Source organism: Schistocerca gregaria, chromosome 4, assembly GCF_023897955.1.
Source record: "Schistocerca gregaria isolate iqSchGreg1 chromosome 4, iqSchGreg1.2, whole genome shotgun sequence".
NCBI lineage: Eukaryota > Metazoa > Arthropoda > Insecta > Orthoptera > Acrididae > Schistocerca > Schistocerca gregaria.
Window position 1 is genome coordinate 26,737,096 of NC_064923.1, and position 12,991 is coordinate 26,750,086.

Genomic DNA, 12,991 nt, shown 5'->3' on the forward strand with positions numbered 1-12,991 from the left:
GTTGACCATTTTCTGCTTGGAGATGCTCTTGAGCTTGAAACACGCACAACAAGACCGGTGTTAACTAGCGAATTGGTTTGCATATTGCCATCGCCGCGTGTTTTTGACTGGCACTTGCACATCTAAAATAACGTCGGAAAGTAACTCGTTCGGCTTATGAGTCACATCAAGTATGTGTGTTAATTTTGACGAAACTAGCTCTGCAGGTTGTCATGCAATTCTGTTACCTCTCAGAAATGATTATGAAATAAAAGTGAACTACGTGACGAGTGTGACGTTAGGAAAACATTAGGCAACATGGGGAGGTTCTGTATGGGACCAATCAACCCAAACGAGTACTGTGTGACGTGCTAACCGGCATATACTCACCGAGGCAGCGCGGCTAGCTCAGTCGGTAGAACATAAGGCTCTTAATCCCAGGGTCGTGGGTTCGAGCCCCACGTGGGGAGGAACGGAATTTTGTTCCTCTGCAGATGTAACTTACCGTTTTTCTGATTAACGTGATGTAATGGAAATAGCAACTTTAAACTTTGCCTACGTCTCCGTCAGTCGCTACGAAACTGTATTTGAAGGTGAAGGTGATTTTGTAGACATGTGTGAAAGACATGTTCTGAAATGCAAGTGGTGTTATTTGGAGAGAACTTCCTTTACGTGTCAGATATGTAGGCAAGCAGTAATGGGTCGCCATAGCTGCAAATATTAGACGGTAATATGAAGTGTTGTCAGCTGAAGTCTGATGATCCAGACGACCGTAAGGATGAAGTACGCAAAAGTAACGCTAGGCCGCGCCTCTTTAGCTCAGTGGCAGAGCACTGGTCTAGTAAACCAGGGGTCGTGAGTTCGATCCTCACAGGAGGCAGACGAACTTTGGATATCAGTTGCGCGTCGTGGCCTTATAGCAAACAGTATCTGGGATGACTAACAATTAGCGAGAGGCGTTTTATTAAGAATTACTCTCAGATGTGATTAAGGCGAATGGCGCAGATAAAGCATTTGCCAAAGCGGTACAGCATAAGGTGGGATGGGACAGTCTGAAATATATTTTATAGATGTATTTCTCACATATCTCAGAGCCTTCCGCGGTTGTCGTCGTCGTCGTCGTCGTCGTCGTCGTCGTCGTCGTCGTCGTCGTCGTCGCCGCCGCCACTTCTGCAGAAGTAGCAAATGGACATCGTAGCAAATGCGGCGAGGGACGCCCTGCCTTACATTTCCGAATGCACAAAGTGTGTGGTTTAGTTTCCCAGTCTATATTTGGTAGGTCTCGTAGCAGGTTGAATGTATCAAATGGGTGGGAAAGAGCAAGGGGCAGCGTCTGTGTAGAACGAAAACACAACTCCTCAGTGGTGTGAGCGTTTTGAGATGAGTCGTATATAAGTTCCACTTGTTTGTCAGTGACCGTGTGGCCTAATGGATAAGGCGTCGGACTTCGTATCCGAAGATTGCGTGTTTGATTCCTCTCTCGGTCGTGTTTTTCCAGATCTGAAAAAGAAACATACCGTTTTAGTGTAGCACTTGAGCAATACGAAACCGTGTGAATGTTGCTGTTGACCATTTTCTGCTTGGAGATGCTCTTCAGCTTAAAACACGCACAACAAGACCGGTGTTAACTAGCGAATTGGTTTGCATATTGCCGTCGCCGCGTGTTTTTGACTGGCACTTGCACATCTAAAATAACGTCGGAAAGTAACTCGTTCGGCTTATGAGTCACATCAAGTATGTGTGTTAATTTTGACGAAACTAGCTCTGCAGGTTGTCATGCAATTCTGTTACCTCTCAGAAATGATTATGAAATAAAAGTGAACTACGTGACGAGTGTGCCGTTAGGAAAACATTAGGCAACATGGGGAGGTTCTGTAAGGGACCAATCAACCCAAACGAGTACTGTGTGACGTGCTAACCGGCATATACTCGCCGAGGCAGCGCGGCTAGCTCAGTCGGTAGAACATAAGGCTCTTAATCCCAGGGTCGTGGGTTCGAGCCTCACGTGGGGAGGAACGGAATTTTGTTCCTCTGCAGATGTAACTTACCGTTTTTCTGATTAACGTGATGTAATGGAAATAGCAACTTTAAACTTTGCCTACGTCTCCGTCAGTCGCTACGAAACTGTATTTGAAGGTGAAGGTGATTTTGTAGACATGTGTGAAAGACATGTTCTGAAATGCAAGTGGTGTTATTTGGAGAGCACTTCCTTTACGTGTCAGATGTGTAGCCAAGCAGTAATGGGTCGCCATAGCTGCAAATATTAGACGGTAATATGAAGTGTTGTCAGCTGAAGTCTGATGATCCAGACGACCGTAAGGATGAAGACGCAAAAGTACCGCTGGGCCGCGCCTCTTTAGCTCAGTGGCAGAGCACTGGTTTAGTAAACCAGGGGTCGTGAGTTCGATCCTCACAGGAGGCAGACGAATTTTGGATATCAGTTGCGCGTCGTGGCCTTTTAGCATACAGTATCTGGGATGGCTAACAATTAGCGAGAGGCGTTTTATTAAGAATTACTCTCAGATGTGATTAAGGCGAATGGCGCAGATAAAGCATTTGCCAAAGCGGTACAGCATAAGGTGGGATGGGACAGTCTGAAATATATTTTATAGATGTATTTCTCACATATCTCAGAGCCTTCCGCGGTTGTCGTCTTCGTCGTCGTCGTCGTCGTCGTCGTCGCCGCCGCCGCCACTTCTGCAGAAGTAGCAAATGGACATCGTAGCAAATGCGGCGAGGGACGCCCTGCCTTACATTTCCGAATGCACAAAGTGTGTGGTTTAGTTTCCCAGTCTATATTTGGTAGGTCTCGTAGCAGGTTGAATGTATCAAATGGGTGGGAAAGAGCAAGGGGCAGCGTCTGTGTAGAACGGAAACACAACTCCTCAGTGGTGTGAGCGTTTTGAGATGAGTCGTATATAAGTTCCACTTGTTTGTCCGTGACCGTGTGGCCTAATGGATAAGGCGTCGGACTTCGTATCCGAAAATTGCGTGTTTGATTCCTCTCTCGGTCGTGTTTTTCCAGATCTGAAAAAGAAACATACCGTTTTAGTGTAGCACTTGAGCAGTACGAAACCGTGTGAACGTTGCTGTTGACCATTTTCTGCTTGGAGATGCTCTTGAGCTTGAAACACGCACAACAAGACCGGTGTTAACTAGCGAATTGGTTTGCATATTGCCGTCGCCGCGTGTTTTTGACTGGCACTTGCACATCTAAAATAACGTCGGAAAGTAACTCGTTCGGCTTATAAGTCACATCAAGTATGTGTGTTAATTTTGACGAAACTAGCTCTGCAGGTTGTCATGCAATTCTGTTACCTCTCAGAAATGATTATGAAATAAAAGTGAACTACGTGACGAGTGTGACGTTAGGAAAACATTAGGCAACATGGGGAGGTTCTGTATGGGACCAATCAACCCAAACGAGTACTGTGTGACGTGCTAACCGGCATATACTCACCGAGGCAGCGCGGCTAGCTCAGTCGGTAGAACATAAGGCTCTTAATCCCAGGGTCGTGGGTTAGAGCCCCACGTGGGGACGAACGGAATTTTGTTCCTCTGCAGATGTAACTTACCGTTTTTCTGATTAACGTGATGTAATGGAAATAGCAACTTTAAACTTTGCCTACGTCTCCGTCAGTCGCTACGAAACTGTATTTGAAGGTGAAGGTGATTTTGTAGACATGTGTGAAAGACATGTTCTGAAATGCAAGTGGTGTTATTTGGAGAGAACTTCCTTTACGTGTCAGATATGTAGGCAAGCAGTAATGGGTCGCCATAGCTGCAAATATTAGACGGTAATATGAAGTGTTGTCAGCTGAAGTCTGATGATCCAGACGACCGTAAGGATGAAGTACGCAAAAGTAACGCTAGGCCGCGCCTCTTTAGCTCAGTGGCAGAGCACTGGTCTAGTAAACCAGGGGTCGTGAGTTCGATCCTCACAGGAGGCAGACGAACTTTGGATATCAGTTGCGCGTCGTGGCCTTATAGCAAACAGTATCTGGGATGACTAACAATTAGCGAGAGGCGTTTTATTAAGAATTACTCTCAGATGTGATTAAGGCGAATGGCGCAGATAAAGCATTTGCCAAAGCGGTACAGCATAAGGTGGGATGGGACAGTCTGAAATATATTTTATAGATGTATTTCTCACATATCTCAGAGCCTTCCGCGGTTGTCGTCGTCGTCGTCGTCGTCGTCGCCGCCGCCGCCACTTCTGCAGAAGTAGCAAATGGACATCGTAGCAAATGCGGCGAGGGACGCCCTGCCTTACATTTACGAATGCACAAAGTGTGTGGTTTAGTTTCCCAGTCTATATTTGGTAGGTCTCGTAGCAGGTTGAATGTATCAAATGGGTGGGAAAGAGCAAGGGGCAGCGTCTGTGTAGAACGAAAACACAACTCCTCAGTGGTGTGAGCGTTTTGAGATGAGTCGTATATAAGTTCCACTTGTTTGTCAGTGACCGTGTGGCCTAATGGATAAGGCGTCGGACTTCGTATCCGAAGATTGCGTGTTTGATTCCTCTCTCGGTCGTGTTTTTCCAGATCTGAAAAAGAAACATACCGTTTTAGTGTAGCTTTTGAGCAGTACGAAACCGTGTGAACGTTGCTGTTGACCATTTTCTGCTTGGAGATGCTCTTGAGCTTGAAACACGCACAACAAGACCGGTGTTAACTAGCGAATTGGTTTGCATATTGCCGTCGCCGCGTGTTTTTGACTGGCACTTGCACATCTAAAATAACGTCGGAAAGTAACTCGTTCGGCTTATGAGTCACATCAAGTATGTGTGTTAATTTTGACGAAACTAGCTCTGCAGGTTGTCATGCAATTCTGTTACCTCTCAGAAATGATTATGAAATAAAAGTGAACTACGTGAGTCGTATATAAGTTCCACTTGTTTGTCAGTGACCGTGTGGCCTAATGGATAAGGCGTCGGACTTCGTATCCGAAGATTGCGTGTTTGATTCCTCTCTCGGTCGTGTTTTTCCAGATCTGAATAAGAAATATACCGTTTTAGTGTAGCACTTGAGCAGTACGAAACCGTGTGAACGTTGCTGTTGACCATTTTCTGCTTGGAGATGCTCTTGAGCTTGAAACACGCACAACAAGACCGGTGTTAACTAGCGAATTGGTTTGCATATTGCCGTCGCCGCGTGTTTTTGACTGGCACTTGCACATCTAAAATAACGTCGGAAAGTAACTCGTTCGGCTTATGAGTCACATCGAGTATGTGTGTTAATTTTGACGAAACTAGCTCTACAGGTTGTCATGCAATTCTGTTACCTCTCAGAAATGATTATGAAATAAAAGTGAACTACGTGACGAGTGTGACGTTAGGAAAACATTAGGCAACATGGGGAGGTTCTGTATGGGACCAATCAACCCAAACGAGTACTGTGTGACGTGCTAACCGGCATATACTCACCGAGGCAGCGCGGCTAGCTCAGCCGGTAGAACATAAGGCTCTTAATCCCAGGGTCGTGGGTTCGAGCCCCACGTGGGGAGGAACGGAATTTTGTTCCTCTGCAGATGTAACTTACCGTTTTTCTGATTAACGTGATGTAATGGAAATAGCAGCTTTAAACTTTGCCTACGTCTCCGTCAGTCGCTACGAAACTGTATTTGAAGGTGAAGGTGATTTTGTAGACATGTGTGAAAGACATGTTCTGAAATGCAAGTGGTGTTATTTGGAGAGCACTTCCTTTACGTGTCAGATGTGTAGCCAAGCAGTAATGGGTCGCCATAGCTGCAAATATTAGACGGTAATATGAAGTGTTGTCAGCTGAAGTCTGATGATCCAGACGACCGTAAGGATGAAGACGCAAAAGTACCGCTGGGCCGCGCCTCTTTAGCTCAGTGGCAGAGCACTGGTCTAGTAAACCAGGGGTCGTGAGTTCGATCCTCACAGGAGGCAGACGAATTTTGGGTATCAGTTGCGCGTCGTGGCCTTATAGCAAACAGTATCTGGGATGACTAACAATTAGCGAGAGGCGTTTTATTAAGAATTACTCTCAGATGTGATTAAGGCGAATGGCGCAGATAAAGCATTTGCCAAAGCGGTACAGCATAAGGTGGGATGGGACAGTCTGAAATATATTTTATAGATGTATTTCTCACATATCTCAGAGCCTTCCGCGGTTGTCGTCTTCGTCGTCGTCGTCGTCGTCGTCGTCGCCGCCGCCGCCACTTCTGCAGAAGTAGCAAATGGACATCGTAGCAAATGCGGCGAGGGACGCCCTGCCTTACATTTCCGAATGCACAAAGTGTGTGGTTTAGTTTCCCAGTCTATATTTGGTAGGTCTCGTAGCAGGTTGAATGTATCAAATGGGTGGGAAAGAGCAAGGGGCAGCGTCTGTGTAGAACGGAAACACAACTATTCAGTGGTGTGAGCGTTTTGAGATGAGTCGTATATAAGTTCCACTTGTTTGTCCGTGACCGTGTGGCCTAATGCATTCTGGCTTTAGCCGTCGCCGCGGTCGGACGTGCTTGTTGTTTACTCCGCGTACGTTAGCGCTATCGCCGGTGTTTGGTGTTTACGTGAAGTTAGCTGTACATTTTCGCTGTTATTTTTTGAGTGGTGTCTCTGATAAGTGTTTTTTATAGTGCTTTCGTCCGTTCCACGTTTCGTGCTTCGCCGCAATTTCGGTTGTTGCCGGAATTTCGTCGGAACCGACGACCATGTCTGACACCGTCAGGAAGAATACTTTAGTCTTCTCGTTCGAGAAAGGAACACGGCCGGTCCAACCCACTGCGCTGGAAATCCACGATTGGCTGACTGAGGTAATCGGTATTAATTCTGACTCTGTTCATACCACGCAATTAGATGCTGAAAAATACTGTGTTTTTGTTAAATTTCTGAACTCAGTGACAGTCGATAAGTTGCTTGCAAAATGGGGTAATTCCGTCGAATTTGTTCATCGAGACGGTTCAAAAAGTAATGTCTCTGTACGAAAAGCTGATATCATGTACACCAATGTCAGGATTTTGAATGTTCCAATTGAAATTGATAATCAGTTGATCAAGGACGCTCTATCTAAATATGGCGAAGTTAAATCTATCTATAACGAAAGATGGTCGAAGCTATACAAGATACAGTGTTTTAATGGCATTAGATCCGTTGAAATGGAGGTGAAAGCCAACATTCCGTCCCATATATCCGTTGCAGGCCATAAAGCACATGTTGTGTATTCTGGTCAGGAGCGCACGTGCAATATTTGCAATGAGACAGGTCATTTCCGACAAGATTGTCCGCGCCGTGTTTTTGTTCTTAGGAACAATCTAACACAGCGTCAAAAACTGACCCTCAGCGATGTCTTACCAAATAGCACTTCCCTTCTTTCGGTTAACGACAGTGGTGCATGTACTTCTGCAGTGCCCGCCATAACTACTACGGAGTTCCCTCCCCTGAGCGTCATTACATCACACCCTTCTGTTCCCGATTGCGATCTCCAGAATAAGAAGCGACCGTTGGAAACGACCGATGACGGCTCGGACGGCGAGTCCGCCCGTAATTCGCCTTCCACCCGCAAGCAGAAGCAGTGTAATGCGGATGTGCTCGAGGAAACAAACAGTACATGTATTGACGTGACGACAGCCGCTGAGGCAACCCGGCCGCTGTCGGTGGCTGAACAGGTACAAACGGTCCACGGAGGGGACGCAGTAACGATTGTCGCGGAGACGGAAGAGGCGCACTCCGAAGCACAAGAGGTGACGGAGCGGAACCCAACTCAAGAACTTACAGACCCACAAACCGCCGACTCAGTCAGTGCTCTGGAGCTTGTGACGGAAGAACAAGGAAATGGCACTCGTAAAAAGGACGCTGTTGAGGCAGCTTCGGTCACAACGGTGGTAAAGATAGACAATCCGAATGACGGCGCGTTGAACCAAGATGTCCGAAGACGCCGACTCAAACCGCTACCTACTCTCAAAGCTTCCCGTAACCAAAGCAAACAACAACCAGCACAAGAGGAAGCGACGGCCAAGAACGTCTTGTATGAAATCATCACGGAAAGACCTAAGGAGGTACCTTCAAGTGACATTAGTGATGCAAAGCCCCTCGGTAAAACTAAAACCCGAGATATTCGGAATCCTGCACCAAAATGAGGCTGTAAGATGAAAAAAAAAAGGGATTTTGTTGAACCAGTTTCATTTCTAATTGTACTACTGTCTTAGTCATATTTCAGAGGAACCAGATGAAGTGTTTACCGAGCTTCAAATACTGACTATTCTTTTAGATGTTTGTTTAAGCGGAGTCGTTTCTCTCTTCTAGAAGCTGCACATCTCTTTTCTTTTCTTTTTTTTTTTATTAATATTTTGTTATCTTTTTAATCACTTATTTACTATTTATGCAAACTAAATGTCCCAGGCATATACAATTACGACTATCAATATTAACAGGATTACATCCGTGACTAAAGTTACAGCGCTCAAGGATTATTTATATGAGTCAGGGACGGACATTGCTTTCCTACAGGAAGTAGTGCTGACTAATCTTACAGTGCCTGGATATTTGGCGATTTTAAATGTCTCACTTGACACCAACGTCGGTACAGCAATTTTAGTCAGGGAGGGGATTCCTGTCTCGGATATCGAGAGGTTGGACTCCGGCAGAGCGATAGGTATAAAAGTCTTTGGTTCTACCCTTATCAATCTGTATGCCCCTTCTGGCACATCCAATAGAATGGAAAGAGCACAGTTCTATAAAGAAGAAATCATTTATTTATTACGGAAAAACCCAAAAGATCTTATAATAGGCGGCGATTTTAATTGTGTGATAAATAAGAAAGACCAGGTTCCGAATTTTAATAACTGCAGTGAACTGAAGCGTTTCGTCACTGTTTTACAGCTTAAAGATGCTTGGGAAATAATGTATCCCACTTTTGTGGCATTTACATTCCTAGGTCCTCACTCACGTAGCAGGATCGACAGACTCTACATATCGCAAAGTCTAGTTAGCTCCTTCATTAAAGCAGAGACGATTCCAGTTTACTTTTCTGATCATAGCTCCGTGCTAACTTCCATCAACCTTACTGCGCAACCCACTCGCCGTTTTAGAAGTTCATGGCACCTTAATACGTCACTGATGCAGGACGACGGATTAGAAGAAAGTTTGACAGAAGCGTGGGCATTGTGCCTCCGCTCTGCAGATAGACACGTCTCAGTACTAGACTGGTGGTGCAACAGGGCAAAGCCTAAACTGAGAAAAGTTCTCATCCAGTATAGTGTACAACGATCGAAAGACTTGAAAAATTCCATCGAATTTTATTATACCATGCTGCGAAATTTATATGAGCAGGCAAACACTTCCAACGTCCGTCTGGCAGATATCAAGCAAACTAAGGCCAAATTGCTCAGTCTTAAAAGACAGCAGATGGAGGGTCTGAAATTAAAATCCAAGGCTAAGACAGTCGTGGAGGATGAACATGCTTCCTTGTACCATCTACTGAAGCACGAAAGAAACAGGAGACGCACCTTCATTGATGGACTTCAGTCTGAAACTGGCGAGACACTCACGACTCAGAGAGACATCGTCAATGCAGTGCACAAATATTACGAAGACCTATACACTGCCAACCCGGTATGTGAAGAGTCCTTCGATGAGTTCCTTAGTTACATAGCTCCACAGGTCTCGGACGAGGAAAACGAAGACCTTCTCGTTGAGTGTACTAACGAAGATATCCACAGAATCATCTGCAAATCTCCTCTGAGGAAATCGCCGGGACCGGATGGTTTGCCTGTTGAATTTTATAAACGATACTGGCCACTGATTGGTGACATGTTTACCCGAATGACGAACGAGGTGCTTCAGGGAAAGCATTTACCTGCTGTTTTTAAAGAGAGCACAATAGTACTAATCCCAAAAAATGCTGCAAAAAGAAACCTCAACAACTTTCGTCCTATCTCCCTGTTAAACTCTGATTATAAAATCATCGGCAGAATTTTAAACAACAGACTCTCTCAGTTGGCCAAAAAGATAGTAAGTCCATACCAGTCCTGTGTGCCTACCAAGAGCATTTTCAAAAGCATAGCTGAATATAGAGATATAATTGCCATCACTGCTGTGACCACCATAAAATGTGCTATCATGTTTATTGACTTCCAGAAAGCATTTGATCGTGTGGATCATAGATTCCTTAGTGCCACACTGAACAAAATAGGTTTTAATGAGCGAGTCGTAAGTGTGATCAGCAATGTTGTAACAGGCATCAGCGCTTGTATATCAGTTAACTGCCAGAGGACAAAGCAGATTCAGATCAGGCGCGGCGTTCCTCAAGGAAGCCCCCTCTCCATGTTCCTATTCGTGCTTTCATTAGAACCTTTCCTCCACAGTGTTCATGCCACTCTAACTGGCATCACATTATCTGGTCACCGAACAGTCATAAACGCCTATGCCGATGATGTCGGAGTCGTCCTGCGAAATCCCGACGACATTTTGAAATTGGAAACGCTAATTAAAAAGTACTGTAGAGTCTCCGGAGCAGGTGTCAACGCAAACAAAAGCAAACTCCTAAACCTGCGGGGTTTTCAACATACCACCTTAGCCTGGGCCACAATGGTCACCCAATGCAAAGCACTAGGAATAACACTGACACCTTGTCCGTTAAAAATGGCAGCTATCAATTGGAGAAATACGTCGGGACAACTTCTTGGAACAACAAGAGAAAACCTCCACCGTAACTTGAACCAAGTTCAGAGGGTGATTTTCATTAACCACTGCATTCTCTCCAGGAGTTACTTTATAGCACAGATCTTCCCACTACCGAAAATGATTGGAAAAAAGATAATGTCTACCATTGCCAGCTATCTTTGGAGAGGGGATATATTCAGAGTCGACGCAAAAACTGCGACCTTAGATCCCAGGAATGGAGGTTTGGGGTTAGTTGACATCAGAAATAAGGCGTCTGCGCTTTTTATAAAAAGGACCGCCACTATCCTTAGCGACCACGCTGATAGCATTACAACTAAATTATTTGAAGTTGTCAGGCCTGCCAGTTTACAGGCGCCGGTGAATGTGCAAAAAATAAATAACCGGCTCCAGTACGTTCGTGCATATTTTGTGGAACTCAGCTATCTCGGCGGTGTCATCATCAACTCACGACGGATCGCGGCCCGCGATATTCTGTCCCATCGAAAGAAAATGGAGGGGAGAAACAAATTGGAAAGTAAATACCCACACACTGATTGGGACGCCATATGGAAAAATATTAATATGCGTGGTCTACCATCGGACGTCAAGTCAGCGTGGTATAAAACAGTGAATGAGACCGTAAGCACCAATGAAAGGTTACATGCAATCGGCGTTAGCGACACGAACCTATGTCTCAAATGTAAATTGATCGACACGTTAGTGCACAGATTCACGTGCGGTGGCAATCTACAACTCTGTAATTGGATTAGGGAACAACTGGCTTTTCTTACGAGATCTTCGGTGGAAAATTTTCCCCCTGTTACATTCCTCAGGCCTCAGACTTGCTATTTTCCAGCAGCAAAAAACAACTCGGTCCATTGGTTAATGGGACACTATGTGAATTACGTAATTAATCACCTGGGAAATGACAATTCCACTGATTTTTACATGTACTTGAAGTGTGCTTTTTATAACGCCCTGAAATATAAAGACCACAAGAAAAACTACGGCAATATGCTTAAAATTGTATTCGAGCGACTGGGCATTGGTTGACAAGCCAACGAGATAAACAAAAATCGTTTATTTAAGCGAAACGACGCTTAAACAAAAACAATTGGGGAGAAGTACACTTTTACAGTTTCATATTACAATCACTTATCTTCTGCTGGCAAAGAAGGCTATTTTGTTTATTGCACAGAAGAAGCCGAAGCCGAAAGCCAGTATCGCAGGGTTAAAGATAAATTGTTTTCTTATACATTCATTTTATGACTGAGAAGGAAGTCTCATTTGTTTCCATGGAAGGGAACATACTTTTTTATTATTATTATTAATCTCAAGAAGGAAAGGAGGCTATGGAATTAGTGCCTTAACATAAAATTCCTTCTTCACATTCCATGAAGATTTTTCTTTTACAATAAAAAAAATAACAAACAAACAAAAATAATAATAATAACAATAAAAAAAAACTAAACAGAAATAAAAAAAAAATAATATACAGGTTCAGGGTCCACTACTTCCCACAACTTTATTATATATTACAAAGAAGTATGCTAGGTTGCCGAGAAGCAGTGGATGAGAAAAAAAAAAAAAAAAAAAAAAAAAAAAAAAAAAAAAAAAAAAAAGCACTAAAGCTATAACCTTCAATCTCTATTGCCTCGGCATGACATAAATTTTTTGTTTCAAATGAAGCATCTTTTGGTTCAGGATTTCGAAGGCAAAACAGCATATATCTACGTATACACAAGTTGTAAAATTTCTTATTGAAAACTATGATAAAGACACGCCTCAGCAACAGGACTGGGTGGAGACATCGCGGCCAGGCATCGAGATTTTGACCCCTGCCCGCTTTGCCTCCGCCTGCCTCATGCTGCCATTAAAAAGAAAAAAAAAAAAAAAAAAAAAAAAAAAGTTGGTAGAGCGTTTGCTTCGCATGTGAAAGGTCCAGGGTTCAAGCCACGGCGCCTCCATTTTTTGTGGTCAGTGCATGGTAAGTGTTGGTCGCGGCGAACCTAAAGGCACGCAAGATGTTGCAAAGCCAGCGTCACAGACTGATATGATGTATACTGACGTAAGGAGAGCAAGGTGTATGTGTGGGGACCGGCTGTTATCGAGGTGTCATCGAGTGCAGATCTGTCTTAGGTATCGCGGCTTAACCTCATTGAAGTCTAGAGAGTGGACAACACGTTGGTCTTACTCAGAGCGGTGTCCGAATTCTATTTTCGACGTTATACGTGCCACTTTCATTGTGGCCAACTACGATTCGATACAGAGTGCACAAAACCTGAATGACACCCTAACGGATACGTAGAGAGTAGTGTTTGTCTGCTGAATAATGGGAAAAAAAAAAAAACAAAAAAAAAAAAAAAAAATGGATAAGGCGTCGGA

At 44.3% G+C, this 12,991-nt stretch overlaps 4 non-coding genes across 4 annotated transcripts; all 4 read left to right on the forward strand.

Moving 5' to 3' along the window:
- The first annotated feature begins 787 nt into the window (after positions 1–787).
- On the forward strand, positions 788–859 carry Trnat-agu (transfer RNA threonine (anticodon AGU)). The gene has a single exon. It is a non-coding gene; the product is annotated as a tRNA-Thr (tRNA).
- A 1,470-nt stretch (positions 860–2,329) lies between these two features.
- Positions 2,330–2,401, forward strand: Trnat-agu (transfer RNA threonine (anticodon AGU)). The gene has a single exon. It is a non-coding gene; the product is annotated as a tRNA-Thr (tRNA).
- A 1,456-nt stretch (positions 2,402–3,857) lies between these two features.
- Trnat-agu (transfer RNA threonine (anticodon AGU)) lies at positions 3,858–3,929 on the forward strand. Its single transcript has one exon. It is a non-coding gene; the product is annotated as a tRNA-Thr (tRNA).
- A 1,892-nt stretch (positions 3,930–5,821) lies between these two features.
- On the forward strand, positions 5,822–5,893 carry Trnat-agu (transfer RNA threonine (anticodon AGU)). Its single transcript has one exon. It is a non-coding gene; the product is annotated as a tRNA-Thr (tRNA).
- The last annotated feature ends 7,098 nt before the right edge of the window (positions 5,894–12,991 follow it).